This window comes from Ornithodoros turicata, chromosome 9, assembly GCF_037126465.1.
Source record: "Ornithodoros turicata isolate Travis chromosome 9, ASM3712646v1, whole genome shotgun sequence".
Classification (NCBI taxonomy): Eukaryota; Metazoa; Arthropoda; class Arachnida; order Ixodida; family Argasidae; genus Ornithodoros; species Ornithodoros turicata.
Window position 1 is genome coordinate 9,137,835 of NC_088209.1, and position 16,794 is coordinate 9,154,628.

The following is a 16,794-nucleotide window of genomic DNA, read 5'->3' on the forward strand; positions in this document are numbered from 1 at the left end:
GTGTTTACGGTCTTACATTTGGAACAGGAAGTGCAGACTACGGAAGGTGCATAAAGCAGAATGTGTTAGGTCCATAAAAAGATCATGAAAATTAAAGCAGCGTTCGTTATTCTCATATTGAAATTCTATATGGCTCGCAATAGTGGTTTCTTCACAGCGATATGCTTTATCATAACTAAAACAGCTTATCCCGCCCAGTAGTCACCATTACCTGCGAGTATAAATTAATACTCCAACTGAACTGAGCGTGTGTATCACAGTTGTGGTTTTCTGGCCTAGATTATGATTTTTATTGCACCATATGCCTGTATTCTAAAATGTGTGCTCCTTCATCCAATTTCCGCACACACATGCTTTGCCTGCTTTTCCAAACAAGAGCATATGTCGCATCGTAATGTCACAATTGAGATTATGAAGTTCTTACTTTCTTCTCTTTTTTCTTTCAGATGCATATACACGATATCTTAATGAGAGGCCCTCCGATCCACCGAAGGCTACAAGGCTGAGTTCTTTTGTTCTGCACATGCGATTTTTTTGAACGATTTAAATAAAGAGTGAACAGATTACACGGATTGCCACTTGGTGTAGAACATCATTTCTTTACTGTCTCCTGCAAATCTTATAAGAACATTTGGAATGAGTCTTGTGAGAAACAAGCTATAAGAATGTCTATGAGAAACCCTTAAAAGAAACTTTATGAGATCTCATAGAGATCCGATAAGAAATTTTATGAGAAAACTTGTAAGAATTTGGGCAATAATCCCATAGAATTTCTCTTAGGATTCTGTGAGACATTTCTTGTGAGAATTCCTGTAGGATTTTTCAATAGGTAGGAGAAAGGCTCTTTCAGAACACCCAACAGCCGAGTAGCAGACGGCAGCGGAATACAGACAACATTTCTCTAGGGCTCTAGGAGAACGCTCGCTGATTGGCCTAGAGTCTAGGCCAATCAGCAAGCGTTCTCCATCGCGTCAGCGCGAGGTTCCAGGCACATCAAAGGCTGGTACTGCTCTTCGCCACCGTTGCGCACGAGCGCTTTTTGCGGCGTATTTTAAATTCAATTTCTACGATAATTATGACTTTGTGGTGTGAATTACTTCGCACGGTGCATCTTACTGGCCTACTTCAAGCAGGGCTGGGCACTATTATAATACTTTGTATTATAATAGTATTATTGTAATACATTTTTGTATTATTATTACGTACTATAATAAAGATTTTAAAAATGTATTTGTATTAGTATAATAATACGCAGAAACGCGTATTACAAGTATTATAATACCCCAGTAATATTTCTCGGATTTTGATGTGTTCGTTCACCCCGAATGCGCTATCAGCATGGTGATAATCCGGTCAGGTGGGTCAGCACACCACACGTTTTTGGTCGTCATCTCTTTGAACACCTACTCTTTCGGAGATTAGTCAGTGTACACTCTCGGGTCAAATTACCCAGGAAGAAAGGAGCAATCGGAAGTGTTTCTAGCTCTGTGTCCAAGGTTAATGTACGCACCAAGGCAGGCTTCTACACTCTTAGAAATGAACTTCACCGCACAGCACGCTCCTAGCCAACCATCATCTCGAATGATATCGTCATCTGCCCTGATTTGTTGAAAACGGGAGGCGTACGCCATTTTTGTGACAATTATGAACAGCATAAGTGTCACAAAAAAGGCGTGCGCCTACCGTTTGAACAAATCAGGGCACATAGCGATATCATTCGAGTAGATGGTTGGCTACGAGCGTGCTATGCGGTGAAGTTCATTTTTAAGAGTGTACTTCTGGTACGAGGGAAATCTTCGCCCCTCCCTCCCACGCCTGGAGGGGGGGGGAGGGGCAGCTCAGGAGGGACAGTTGCCCTCAACCCTGGCTAGGCTTAGAAGGGACATGTCTTAGACGTCTTGTGGTTCAATATGCCACAAGACGTTCTTTGCTTCGACCATACACACTCTTAAAAATGAACTTCACCACATAGCACGCTCCTAGCCAACCATCATCCCGAATGACAACGTTCTCCTCCCTGATTTGATGAAAACGGGAGGAGGAGCCTATTTTGTGCCATTATGCACGGCACAAAATAGGCTCCTCCTCCCGTTTTCAACAAATCAGGGGCGAGAGCGTTGTCATTCGGGATGATGGTTGGCTAGGAGCGTGCTATGTGGTGAAGTTCATTTTTAAGAGTGCAGGAGAGCACTCGAAGCAGGGGCGGATCCAGACCCTCGGTTTGAGGGGGGGGGCGGTGTCTTTGTCGGGGCGCGTAATAGGGGAGGGGAGAGAGGGAAATCCAATGTATAAACTGACTGTCCCCCCCCCCCCCCCAGGATCTACCACTGACTCACAGATTGAATTTTTGAGAAACTGTTATTAAAGCCAAATAATCAGTAATGCATCTATTGTTTCATATACCAGGCACTGTAAATCGTGAAATAAATGTTGTGTACGCCCTGGGCTTTTCAAAAAGTTATGTATTCCTTTATTACCATAATTCCTGCTCCGGCGCTGTAGGGTACTTATGTAAATAAATAAATAATGTATTATAATACAGCATTAGTATTATGTATTATAATACACATTTTCGAAAAGTATTTGTAATACGTGTTTTTGTGGAGTATTATGTATTAGTATTATACAGTCGACCCCCGTTTATCCGGACTTCATTTATCCGGATCCCGCGGTATCCGGACAAAAGGCACGGGAACGGATTTTCCTCCATGTATTTTGTTCTCGTTTATCCGGACTTCAGCTTCCGGACTCGGACAAGAATTCCAGGGAACGAAAGTAGGAAATTCTTGTAATCCAGCTTCAGTTATCCGGACTACCGTGAGTAAGAAAAGACGCTGACCCCGCTTCGTCACCCTTTTCGCTGTGTTGGGGTTATTCCCGTCACACGTCAGGGACCTACATTCCTCCGTAGGGGAGATAACCGTGCACGATGACCCCCTTTTCTATTTGTGTGCATTGGGTCACGTTGACCAGTCGAGTCATTTGGAAATATCTCGAGCAACTGTCCGGTTCTAGAAGGGAAAACTCCAATCCGAGGGCCTGCTGCTTACGGCCCGTTGGCCGATGAAGACATTCCCCTAGCTGAGCTGCGATCCCTGATGCAGAGGCTTACTGCGACTGCCGTAGATGATGCTGCGGTTTCTGACTACGTTGACGTTGATAAGGATGATGACGCGTGTGCAGCTATGACTGATGACGTTGTGATTGCTGCTGTTGATTCCGATGATGTGCAGCAAGACGGTGCCGAAGACGCCAGTGAGAAACAAGGCTTCGACATTGAGGTCCGCTCAGACATTCTGCGAGCAGCGCAACAGCGTGACTCAACTCAATGCAATTAGCAAAAGTTTGCAGGAATCGAGTGCCTACACCACTATGTAACAGCTGTCATTGACGAGATTTCTGTGTTTTAATTAAACCTTGCTCTGTAGGACCTTTCTATTCGGTCGTTTCATTTATCCGGATGCCCCGGTATCCGGACGATTTCGCCGGGAACGGCACCGTCCGGATAAACGGGGGTCGACTGTAATACGAAAAAATAGTAAAACTGACCACCCCTGCCTACTTAACAGTTTTATGGGCACCGTGCACTAGCGAGAGGACGCTGCGGTCGCTTGATCGACAGCGCCACCCGTGGCGATTTCGCGCGTAACGGTCTGGTACTGACGCCGTATCGGCGCCTTCGCGTATGTAGCTTTGGTGCGTACGGGTGTTTTCCCGAATTTTATATATCGGCTTTGGGCTTTGGACTCATTAACCCGTGAGACTATTTGTGTGAAAGTGGTTTGCCACGTAAAATGTATGCGATGGGGAAGCCTTTTGCACGTGGAACATTATGTGTCTATGCACAATGTGTGACACAGTGTGTAGCGCAGACAAGCGTGTAGTATTCGTGGCCCGTATTTACGTGAAGTTAAGTGCATATTTATCCGCAAGGGACTACCAATTATAGACTACACATCAGAGACTAGCTACGTCCAGTACCTGCGCTATGAGGACAGAAATCTCGCACTGAAGAATTCACATGAATAATCACAGTCAACAACAAAATGGAATATACATTACGAAGATAGCGGAAAAAAACGTTCTCATTTCTTTCTTATGCATAATCCGTTAACGTGATGATGCACCGTGAGAATCAGTTTCTTAGTCAAATTATTCCCAATGTTGCATCGCTCATGCAAGTCGTGGGATTCCCTTTTAGCCCTTTGTGCCTGCATTTGATGCACAGCCACAGTAATAAAAATCAATCAGTCAATCAAGATTGTTTAAGGATATAAATAAGGCGTGTTTTTGTTTGAAACTGGATATGTAATGATAATAATGTTTTATTAGTGCTAAAAACGACCAGAGCGGCCTTAGTATAGGTGAACATAGCGCATCAGACACATTGTCGCAAATTGCAACATAGAAGCAGCCAGAAATATCACGCGAAAGAAACACAAAACATAAACTATACTAAAAAATAAAAAAATGACAATAATTAAGAAGAAACAGTGAGGTTGCTGTTCGACAAACGCATGATTACTTTTGTGTGTGTTTGCGTGTGTGTGCGCGGACGAATAGGAAGGAGCAAAGAACCACTTGTAAACCGAGATCACAAGATTTGGCAACAATAATAAGATCATAGGGAGAGAATGCACCTACATAGAATCATGACGGCTTACGAAACGCAGCTCGGGGAGGACAAATAATTCCCTGTGTTCGCATGCAAGCTTTATATTGAAGGAAGACGAGGTACAAATCCAGTCTTCGCCGACACGCCGCAAAATTAGGGTCAGAGTAAAAGAGATAAATACTGTACGACATATGGCAGACACTAATTTTAGCCAAGCTCCACGATGTTCATTGGTCATTCATTGGTGTATTTCGCAACTTTACACGTCAGTTGCTGTGCTATAAGTTCGCATCGTGATGCTCAACTGGTCATTGACAAATATACTAAATGAAAGGAATGAGTTCTAAGTTTGAAACAACAGATTTGAGCGGCACGTTGGGTGGATTGCCGTGAAAGCGCTCTCTCAAATACGTGATCGGCGGGACGATACAGCGAGAAGGACGAAAACTTCACGTCAAGTTGCCTCTCTATCACAGCAACTTGGTTGTCGTGGCAGATTATCACATAGAATTAGTTTCCATTTTGTTTTCCCATTTGACTTTCTATGCAGGCAGCTTCAAATCGCTCTTTTCGAACGGCGAAACTAGCACAGCACTGCTAGGCACTGCTGGCTGGTACCAGCGCATTACGCCGCGTTTCCTCTCAAGGAGTCGCTGTCGTCGACAGAAAACTCTAGCGCACGGTGCCCATAGGAAGAAAACCGGGTGTTAAAAATGACTTCTGTGCTACTCTAAAGTTATGACCTCGTACCAACAGGCCCAGCTCTCCTCGTTGCGGGAGATTACTGTCATGAGGAAGGGGGGAACATTCCTCCTCGTTTCGTTATATCCTCCTACATAGATATCCTCCTATATAGATATTCTCATAAGCGAGTTCCCATGGTTCAAAGCGGCGCTAGGCCCTCTGAGATCTTCCGAATAAGGGGGTCCACAGGAAAATAATTTAAGGGGTGCTCGCTAGGGGAGTGTTGGGAGCGTCTGATTCAATCAATGTTTGGGATGAACATGTCGAACACATACAATGTAAGAAGGGAGTTGCCTCAGGACAGAAGCCGCCGATATTTCGAACAGAGACTGTTCTTCTTCTGGGCACCGTCCTCATCATTGGCATGGTATTTAAAGGGTTAGGTGTGACGTGTTTAAAGGTTCATGCGAATTGTGGGTCAACAGCCCGGAGGGAAGAAAGGTCCGTACGGGTTTTTACGGCGGGAGTGAATGGCTGCTTTGTTAGAGTGTGGAGGGGATTATGTGAACGTAGTGATCTAGGCTACAGACCGGTTGCAGAAAAATGGAAGGTTCACGAACACGTGGACGAAACGGGACAACAGGCAAGAATTCGCAAGCATAGCGAAAGATAAGGAGGTTAGTGGTTACGTGGGGAAAATTCCAGAACGAGCAATTTTTTTAAAATATATATTTGTAATACAAAGTTGTGGCATGCAATAAAGAGAGCAGAAAGCAGTGGCCATGCAGAACATAACAGATGATAATGGAGGTAGATGGGAAAATCATATTTTATTTGTGAAGTGTTTCTAGGGTGCCTTGTGATTTGTTGATACCGGACGGGTGAAGAGCGTTGAACTTGTATATGAGATAAGACTCCCTATCACGTCTGTCACGTGTGGATCTAAACCCGGTTTCTAGAATATATAGTTTAATGTTGTCAAAATTGTGACCAGGAACGTTAAAGTGTTCGGCGACTGCTTTGGGAAAGCAGTCGCCGAACACTTTAACGTTCCTGGTCACAATTTTGACAACATTAAACTATATATTCTAGAAACCGGGTTTAGATCCACACGTGACAGACGTGATAGGGAGTCTTATCTCATATACAAGTTCAACGCTCTTCACCCGTCCGGTATCAACAAATCACAAGGCACCCTAGAAACACTTCACAAATAAAATATGATTTTCCCATCTACCTCCATTATCATCTGTTATGTTCTGCATGGCCACTGCTTTCTGCTCTCTTTATTGCATGCCACAACTTTGTATTACAAATATATATTAAAAAAAAATTGCTCGTTCTGGAATTTTCCCCACGTAACCACTAACCTCCTTATCTTTCGCTATGCTTGCGAATTCTTGCCTGTTGTCCCGTTTCGTCCACGTGTTCGTGAACCTTCCATTTTTCTGCAACCGGTCTGTAGCCTAGATCACTACGTTCACATAATCCCCTCCACACTCTAACAAAGCAGCCATTCACTCCCGCCGTAAAAACCCGTACGGACCTTTCTTCCCTCCGGGCTGTTGACCCACAATTCGCATGAACCTTTAAACACGTCACACCTAACCCTTTAAATACCATGCCAATGATGAGGACGGTGCCCAGAAGAAGAACAGTCTCTGTTCGAAATATCGGCGGCTTCTGTCCTGAGGCAACTCCCTTCCTACATCTCTACCGGTTCGCTGGATTTCTACCCATCTACATACAATGTAAGAAGGGAATGGACCTTTTCCGAGTAAGCGTATGCGCATGCCCAGCCATTGCGTCCGCCATCTTTGAGTGGAAAACATCACTCTGGAGCATTGATAAGACACATATACCGTCCACTCCTATTGCACTCGACTTTCAGTACATTGTGCTGCTTGGGTTAACAAACCGAAGAAGGAAACTTAACATTTGCCGCTTGCGTCGATCCTTACTGCTGTCGTATGAATGTGTGTATGAGTGTGCAAAAATGTAAGAGTGAAAGGAGGATGAGTGAGAGAGAGTGACTGGTTTGTCCCTTCAGATGACGCACCCTGGAAGTCGCTGAGAAGGCGTGTTAGCTTAGCTCAATTGATAGAGCCCTGGACCGGTAATCCAGAAGATCTGGGTTCGAGTCCTCCAGCTGGCTAACCTTTTCAGTGACTTTCAAGGAAACTTAGAATTTTTAGGAAATATCGTAAATGATAAGACGGGCATAAGGAAGGAAAGATATCTGAAACCCCTCTGTATATTTCTCCAAGATCCGGTCATTATAAGAAAATCCAGCCATACAGGTGCAGAACAGATGTTTTCTTTACTCGTTTTTCCCGAAAACGATAGACGACTGGAATCGTCTTGAGTGCTGACCGGAGAGGTCGGTTTGCTGTGTTCGCATAGTGTTGTACAGGTGTTTGTGCTTACCGATGTCAATATTGTTACTTTCTTGGTTATTGTACCCCGCTACTGTAATGCCGTACTGTAGCGTATACGCATAAATAAATAAATAAATAAAAATTATTCAGTCGGGGGATTTTCGTGAAACACCCGGTATAGGAAGGCATTAAGGCATGCCTTTCTTCGTTTTCTTATGGAATCCTCGAAGAGCTCTAAACAGAACTCCGACCTGTCGTCGCTTTGCGTTCATCATAATTCATCCTCTCATATTAACCTGTGTGAAGAGGAGTAGGGCCCTGTGGCTACCGCAGGGAAATCTCCCACGTTATCATCACTTTTCCTTCATTTATTGTCGTTGTTGTTGTTTCTTATGCCCCTGGCGATGAAACTTCCTGCTCTTCTTCATTTAAATATAGTTGTTGTTATAAGCTCGAGGAATCCTACTCAAACGTCAATGAACGTCATAGAAACAATGGAAAGTTCCGCACTCTAGAACTAAGTATGGGGATTAGAGCATATCTTTACAACCAGCAACGCAAAAGGTTGCGTGGTCAATGCGTGAAGCGTGAGATTCGAAAGCTGTTCTTGCGGTTTTACTTTGCCAGTCCCTGCCTGTTATCCGTTTATGTGGAACTTGTTTTATTATTGTCATTGTTCGCAATATATGTACTTTAGTAACTGATGCATATGTTATATCCAACTTGCACCTAGTGAGGGAGAGTGAGCAAGAGCCATGCCATCTCTCCCACATCGTGATTCGTGGAATAAATTGTTAATTCATTTCACAGTAAAGAATTTGGAATAAAAGTTTTTGAACTGGAGTTCTTGCGTTTGCTATTTGGAAAGTAGCTGTAAAGTAACTATATAAGTTACTTCTAACTGTAACTTAACTAGATACTCTTTGTGCATGCCAACTGTACTTGTAACTTATATAGTTACTTCACTCGTGTAGTAACTGGAACTCAGTTACTTTTTCAAGTCACTTTTCCTGCAGCCAGGAACATCCGTTACCTCGAGAATTTCGGGACGTTTATGTGCCTGATTTAGCAGGGTACGGTGATAGAACACTGGCATCGAAGCGTTTGTGATGGCGCGCTGCACCTGCGGTATTATGTTCTCATTCGGAGAACGGGCCACCAATACGTGAAAAAGGTTGTGCAGAACAGTTCAGAAGGTTGCGCAACAAACAGGTCACTCTGCACATGTGGGTAACCAGCTGCTAGCAAATGATACAGGTGAGAGCAATTTGTGTACAGTTGGTATGAAAACCCCAGAATAAATGATGATCAAATCAAAATGATCAAAATAATGACCAAATGATGATCAAAGCATTACGACGCAAGCAAGGGCGTAACGATGTTAATGGTATCGTTTACTTGAGCTTGAGGTTAACTTCTAAAGCAGGGCGCCGTCGGCATTAAAATGGGTGCTACCCCTTCTGGGACCTTCAGTAGATACCTTTTAGAGAAAAATCTGCAACCGAAGCGGGTCATTTGTTGCAGTCATTAATTGGTTTCGGTTTACATATTTTTGTCACGGCTGGTCGCGGTGAAGCGCAAAAGGACGCTCTTTCACTCCCATGTCCACCAATGAATTACATCCTTTTGCGATTCGCCGCGACCAGCCGCGACAAAAATACGTCGTAAACCGAAACCAATTAATTACTGCAACAAATGACCCGCTTCGGTGGCAGATTTTTCTCTAAAAGGTGTCCACTGAAGGTCCTAAAAGGGGTAGGACCCATTTTAATGGCGACGGCGCCCTGCTTTAGAAGTTAGCTTTTTTCACGAAACTTATTTGAATTTTTATTTAAATAATGAGCGCCTACCGCTCATTCACGCGGTGCGCATCTTGTAGGCGGTATTGGACAGATACTCGTAAAAAAGAAAGTTATTCGATTGGTGCACCGGTTCGCGAATTAGTTAGCCCGGGGATTTAACTGAGACACCCGGTATATAGGGACAGGAACACAAAACGCAAGTATAGACAGGGCAATGTTCCTGTCACGTGCAACGCAATGATACCAGCAACCAGAAGAAATTCTGCACGAATTGAAGGCGTCTTTGTTTCACGTGCGTCTTCTCGTGCCAGACAGTGGTAAATTTTTGTCGCACTGCAGCCGACCAGTTGTGATTCAATCCAAGAATAAACAGCCAGTCGTTCCCTTTCTGCTTTCTGTGTTGGGCGACCGCGCGATTAAACAACCCCGTGGGCAGACTGCCAGCGTAGCGTTATTAGTTGCGTCCATCGTTATAATAAAATAGTAATAAAAAAAACTGACACGTGGAGGGAGTGACGCATTTCAGGGCGGAGACGAAAGCCTTTCTGTTGTTTGTGCCATATCTTCAATGCGCAGCTCTTCGCTCTGAGTTTCCCACAATGACTAATGTGTATATAAACGACTCCTTCATATCGTTTGAACAGCACTATAACTTTGCGCCTTTAAGTGTCTGGAGGAAGTTTTCCTACAACCACTTTGAGCTTCCAATAGCTTTCGCCACCAAAATACTCGTAGTTAAATAAAGAGTAGTTCTAAATACAGTGAACCCTGGTTAATATGACCCCCGATAATCTGACATACGCGCTTTACGACCATACTCTTGGGGAACAATTTAGAGAAACCTCTGCAAATGCCCCCGTTAATATGACAATTCCGCATTATGACCAAAATTTTCAAGAACGACCATGGTCATAATATCGAGGGTTCACTGTAATAATAATAAAAAGCAACAAGCGAGTTCGCTTCTGTTCAGCAGTGCTACCTGTTTGCCGAATCAAGACCATGCTTCTGGACAATAGCGAGACATGGAAGTCTATCGTCACAAATATATTCCAACTTTAACCGACGTTTTGATTTCGCAATAAAGTTGTTGTTGTCGTTGTTGTAATCATACATGTAAGCTGACGCATTGGTGGCGTGAAACAGGCGCTCTCAGATGAGATCCTCTTACAGAGCATCGCTAACTTTTCCAGATTTTTTCCTGCTTTACTGCGCCGTAAGCGGTTTTAAACATTCGCCTTTCTCTCCCCCCCCCCCCCCGCCTCCCCCGCAGGTTGACGCCAGCTGACATGGAGTATCACACATTAGAGACCACATTATTGAAGCGCCGCATATCTCAGCCGAACGGAGCTAAAAATAAAGCCGCTCGGGGACATTATATTAGGCAGATTTTTCCGCATCACAGAGCCGCATGCTGTTCAGTCGTACGGGTATCGCGATGTTCCATTTAAGCGCGTGATTTAAGTCTTCATCGGAACGATTACGTGGATGAAACAGTTTCGAGAACTTTGTTGTTAAATGAGTAACGGAAGGGCGCTTGGAACATATATCTTTTTACTGCGTCATATCAGCGTATACTTCCTTCAGCTCCCGTGCACAAGCTCCCGTGGCATAGTGTGGGTTAGGACGATCGCTTTCCACGCGGGAGGTGACACGGGTTCGAATCCTGTCACCGGCTGCGCTGTCTGAGGTTTTCCTTGGGTTTTCCGAGGACTTTCCGGACGAATGTCGGCACAGTTCCCACTGAAGTCGGCCCATAACGCATTCTAACCCCCCCGTCCCCCACTCCTTCCTGCTGTCCTCTCTCCATCTGTCCACGCCTGTACGCCGCTCATAGCCACAGTTGCTTCGCGGCTCTAACACAGAATTTAAACAAAAAAACTACATTCAGGAACTGTCACGCAAAATATTTCACTTCGGCAGTGTTGCCACACCCGTCGGAGGAAAAGTATGGAGATCACCCGTTAAAAAGTATGGAGATCTCCGTAAAAATCTGTAAATTGCAGTAAAAAAAATACAATTTGCTTAATTACCATCGCTTTTAGGCCAGGATTTTGTGCGTTCCGTCGAATGACATTTTCGCTTTTTGCGTCGAAACAAAGGAAATACGTGATGGCAAACGTTATTGGGGAGCTGCGCAGAACGGCTCTCCCGGGTTCAAATCCTGGTGCCGGCTGTGCCGTCTGGGAAGAACCGAGCCACCACCTGATTGTCGGTGCCAATGCGCTGGCGACTGCGTGAGATCTATTTGCTTCCAGTAGAGGCAGACAGAGAGTAATTTCACGAGTAAGAAAAGATCAAGCATCATCATCAGACAAATCAATATATAAGGGATCTAACCAGTCTTGGGTAAGTTACTTCTAAAAAGTAACTGAGTTACAGTTTATCTGCCAAAAATAGTAACAAAGTTACAGTTATAGTTACTTTCTTGGTCTAGTAACTAGTTACAGGTACCGAGAGAAAGTAACTTACAGTTACATTACAGTTACTTTTTATAAAAATGACCATGACAGGGTGATACAATTGTCTAACCATGATGTTTAGTAGCTCGTACATCGTGTAATTAAGTGCGAACAGCCTCCGTGCCACGAGTGATACAAAATATCCAAGATTATACGGGTGGTTCAGTTAAATCTCCGGGCTAAATAACTTGCGAACAGGTGCACCAGTCGACGTACTTCCTTTGTTACCAGTATCTGTCCGATACCACTTGCAAGATGCGCACCATCTGAATGAGTGGGAGGCGCTCATTATTTAAATAAAAATTCAAATGAGTTTCGTAAAAAACGTAACTTCTAAAGCAGGGCGGTGTCGGCATTAAAATGGACACTACCCCTTTTGGGATCTTTTGGGACCTTCAGTGGACACCTTTTAGAGAAAAATATGCCCCAGAAGCGGGTCAGTTGTGGTAGTAATTAATTGGTTTCGGTTTACATATTTTTGTCGCGGCTTGTCACGGTGAAGCGAAAAATGACGCCCTCTAACTCCCTTGTCCACCAACGAATTATGTCCTTACACCAATGAACTACGTCCATTTCTGCTTCACCGCGACCAGCCGCGACAAAAATGTGTAAACCGAAACCAATTAGGTAATTACTTAAACAAATGACCCGCTTGGGTGGCAGATTTTTCTCTAAAAGATGTCCAGTGAAGGTCCCAAAAGGGGATAGCACCCATTTTAATGCCGACGGCGCCCTGCTTTAGAAGTTGTGTTTTTTTTCACGAAATTTTTTGTTCGAATTTTGATTTAAATAATACTTTAAATAATAGTTTGATAAATAATGAGCGCCTCCCACTCGTTTATTCGTCCCCCAGTAGATAGGTGGTATGGGACAGATACTTCGCAAAAACGAAGGTTCTTCGACTGGTGCACCCGTTCGCGAAGTATTATAGCCCGGGGATCTATAACTGAAACATGCTGTATGCCACGTTTACAGTTCCGAGTTGAAGCACATGTTGCAATTTGCCCTATAGCGGTAAACCGTCGCCGATAGAGACACCATAAGTTACTACAGTTTGAGAAGCTAAGACTACGAAAGAAAGACCTGCAAGTACGTCCCAACTTTCGTGCTTCTTGCGCAAGCATTCTGGAGCACGCAGACAATAAGTGTAGTCAAAGAAAATTTGCTTTTGAGGCTAGGAACCACTTTTTGTTGTCTCGGGTGCGATCCGCTCTACCCAGCGCCGTCAGTTGTTCTGAATGGTGGAGCTGCATGCGGTATAGAAGGGGGCCAGAAAAGTTCACTGCTTCAGGGCAGCCCATGTTTCAATGCGCCTTCCTTTTCCTATACTGCCTATACATGTCATTCTCAGGTAGACGTAAAAGACGTAAAAAAGGACGCTCGGAACCAGCCGCCAATGCAGAATTATATCTTTCGCTTTCCTGATTTGTTGAAAACGGGTAGCGTACACCTTTTGCGGTAATTTGAATTGCCACAAAAAGGCGTGTACGACCCTCAAACCAAAGGCGATAACTGTGTCAATCGGTACAGTGGTTGCAGTGGTTTATCCAGCATCCCAAGCACGGAGGGGCGTTGGAAAAAAACGGGGGGGGGGGGGGGTCATTATTATAGTTTCGTCGTTACAGCTTAACATATCGATACCGGCATGTACCGGTCATTACCGGTACCCTGGTGAAAAAGTTAGGGGGTGTCACTGAACATTTGCGGGGGCAGGGAGGTGTTAGGGGGTGTAGGGGGTCTGGAAACCACTTTGGTGGCGCTGAGCGTGTTTGTTGTGAAACCGGATGTCGTTTTGGCACCAAACTGGAAGCGGTGAAAACGGCATGTATTGAGGACAGTTGATCGACAATTTTGAATAAAGGCAAATGCATTTTTGAATGAAAGAAGGTAAGATTCACGAATTACGCGTGTAAAAGTTCACCAGAGGTGCATGTACTGCGAGAGACCCGTCACGCTAACCTCTGAGGTTCGCAAGGTTGCTATGCATAACCTATGCATAACACGTCACCCTGCGTAAAACTACGGCCTAAAATGGCTGCATTGCCTACGGCTGCGGCCTACGGCCTACGGCTGCATTGCAGTAGATGTGTGTGCAACCCGATTTTTCAAGACACTGTAGTTGTTGCGGTGTCCTCTAATGCCTTGACTAGAGAATTAGTAGAGGCCTATGCTATCAGTAAGATGGGCGTTAAGTGTGTGAGTCAGGCATCGGTAACATTATCGGAGAGGGAGATTTTCTTCCTTGATAGCAGCGGATGGGGGCCTCTTATCTCTGTTTGGGATGACCCTGATTGAAGCTGTTGCTGCCGTAAAGCCTGATTCACACTGCTGCGTTTACGGTTGCGCTTGCGTGTTACGTCCTCTGACAGCGAATCATTGAAACGGAACATCCTTCAGGATAGAACGAAGGTACACGTAAGACGCCGTACGCAGCCGTAAACGCTGTAATGTGAATCAGCCTTAAGGGGCGTTGCGATGTGCGTGTTTTGTGTCTTTTGATTAAATATAGAGTTGTGAGTAGCGCAGGTGGTGTCGTCTTCTTTTGTCCGTGTTTTCTGTGCGCCTTTCTACCATGCAGTATCCTTACCAACTAGCCCAACGTTCTTTGTTGTTACGGCCTAAAAGCAGAGCTTCACCGCCTAGGGCGCTCTTAGCCAACCACCATCCCGAATGACATCGTTCTCTCCCCTCATTTGTTGACAAGTGGTGGCGCTCAGCACCTTTTTTTTTGTGTGTGTGTGGCAGTTTTGTTAACTTTCACGAGGAGGCGTGCGTGCCACGAAAGATAACGCTATCATTTTGTGCAGTGGTTGGACAGTTCTGTGGCGAGGAAACTGCCCGTACCCTTATTGGTTCTTGCAAGCACGTGACGTCTCCCGAGACCCTCCTCACTGGCAAAGGTGGCTGCCATATGATGTCTCGGCCAAATCAATGGCGGTATTCGTTGCGCCAATATTTTCTGCGCGTCCATCACCCTTTCCCAGTGAAGTCGGCCCAGGACGCACGATCTCCCTTACGATAGTCGTGATGTTGCTCGCCTGAGCGTGGCCCACTACGGCAAGTAGTTACGCCACCATCACCTCCTCCTCCTCCTCTTCCTCACGACGTGTAAGATGGTTAGAAAGTTGTTAGAAAGTTACAACTACACTCTTAAAAATGGACTTCACCACATAGCACGCTCCTAGCCAACCACCATCCCGAATGACAACGTTCTCTCCCCCGATTTGTTGAAAACGAGAGGCGGATCCTATTTTGTGCCATTATGTACGGCACAAAATAGGCTCCTCCTCCCGTTTTCAACAAATCGGGGGAGATAACGTTGTCATTCGGGATGGTGGTTGGCTAGGAGCGTGCTATGTGGTGAAGTTCATTTTTAAGAGTGTAGAGTCACTAAATAGGGAGCAGAGTAGCGACACTGAGCCATGCCGGCGAGCGAGACCGCCATCTTGGGTCTGGCGCGGCTGCGTTGCCTAGCAATGGGACGCACATCTCCCCCTTCTCCGCTGGAGAACAGCGCGCAGTCGGGCCAGCTCGCAACCGAGGAACCCGGTTTTCGATGGAGAGGACTCAACTTGGACGGCGCTTTCTTGGAAGGAGAAACCACGTGATACGACGGGCCCAATCGCGGACACCGAACGGCGGCTACGGCGCGGAAAAGGAATGCGATACTCTGTACCCATATTTAGAGACTCTATTTAGTAAAATACGTAGGCCACACCGGCAGCACAACAGGAGAGAAACAAGACTTAAAATATACAGTCAGTGTTAACGTTTCGGGGGCTATCCAGGCCTCATTTTCAGAACGATGTTCATCCGTCACGCGTCAGCTATTTAAACAGGGGGGCGTACCTATCGGGAAGCGGACCCGGATGTTTGTTGATGCAATTTGGACTTGTTTTGATGTACCAGGATTCTAGATTTTTCCTTACTCCCCAGCGACCTTCACGAGCTAGAATATCGGGGGTATCTAGGTTAACCGCACGGCCAGTCTTTTCAACGTGCTCGCATAACTCTGTTCGTTTGTTCGCGTTTCTTTCTATGTCATATTTATGCTCCTTGATTCTTGTTTTTACCTTTCGACCTGTTTCCCCTATATACGTTGCGGTGCAATCCATAAATGTCCAGCCCCGGTACTTTAGTGACTCTAGTTACAACTTTGGGAGAACACACACAACCCTTATAACGTTCAAGTGCAGAGCTCGTTTGCACAGTTAAGCGTGAACATGAACTGATTGTGAATACGTGAACGGTACTTTCTAAGAATCACGGGAAAAGTGTCGACTTCCGTGCCTAGTCTAGCGGACGACGCATGCTATGTGTGCTGAAGGTGGATGTGCCTGGCTCTAGAAACATCTTTAGAAAGCCGTAAAGCGCGATTGCAAGAACTTGGCTAATAGACTGCGTTTTTCTGTTTGTGTACACAAACTAATTTACCGACGGTAAGCACGCACGTAATGTAACGTTGAGTATAACGGCTGCAACAAGCAAACTTCAAGCTTGCGTCACGTGCGGAAGCAGCCATTTTCAGCCCTAGCTGAAAATAAAAAAATGTGTTAAATTCGTTTTTGATGTTGTGGCTTTCATATTCTTCCGTACGTTCATGTGTAGGAGAGGTACGCAGCATTACCGTCGCTGTGTCAATACCTGGCATTGTAGGCCCGCAGAGAATCGTCAGACCTTCACAATAGCGCAACAGCCGCCCGTACTGCTTCAGAAGCGACTGGGAAAACAATTTTAAACACGCAGCGGTCACAAAGCACCCTGCCTAGCGGAACCTGTGAGGCGCTTGACACGGAAGCGAGGACACTGTCATTTCCGCACGAAATTACCGGTGACCTATAGACGCTTGAACG

The 16,794-nt window shown here is 45.2% G+C and overlaps 1 protein-coding gene across 2 annotated transcripts in view; it reads right to left on the reverse strand.

Annotated features, from left to right (window-relative positions):
- The window catches only part of LOC135368098 (uncharacterized), a 53,949-nt gene that overhangs the window by 11,428 nt on the left and 25,727 nt on the right, over window positions 1-16,794 (reverse strand). The window lies entirely within an intron of this gene.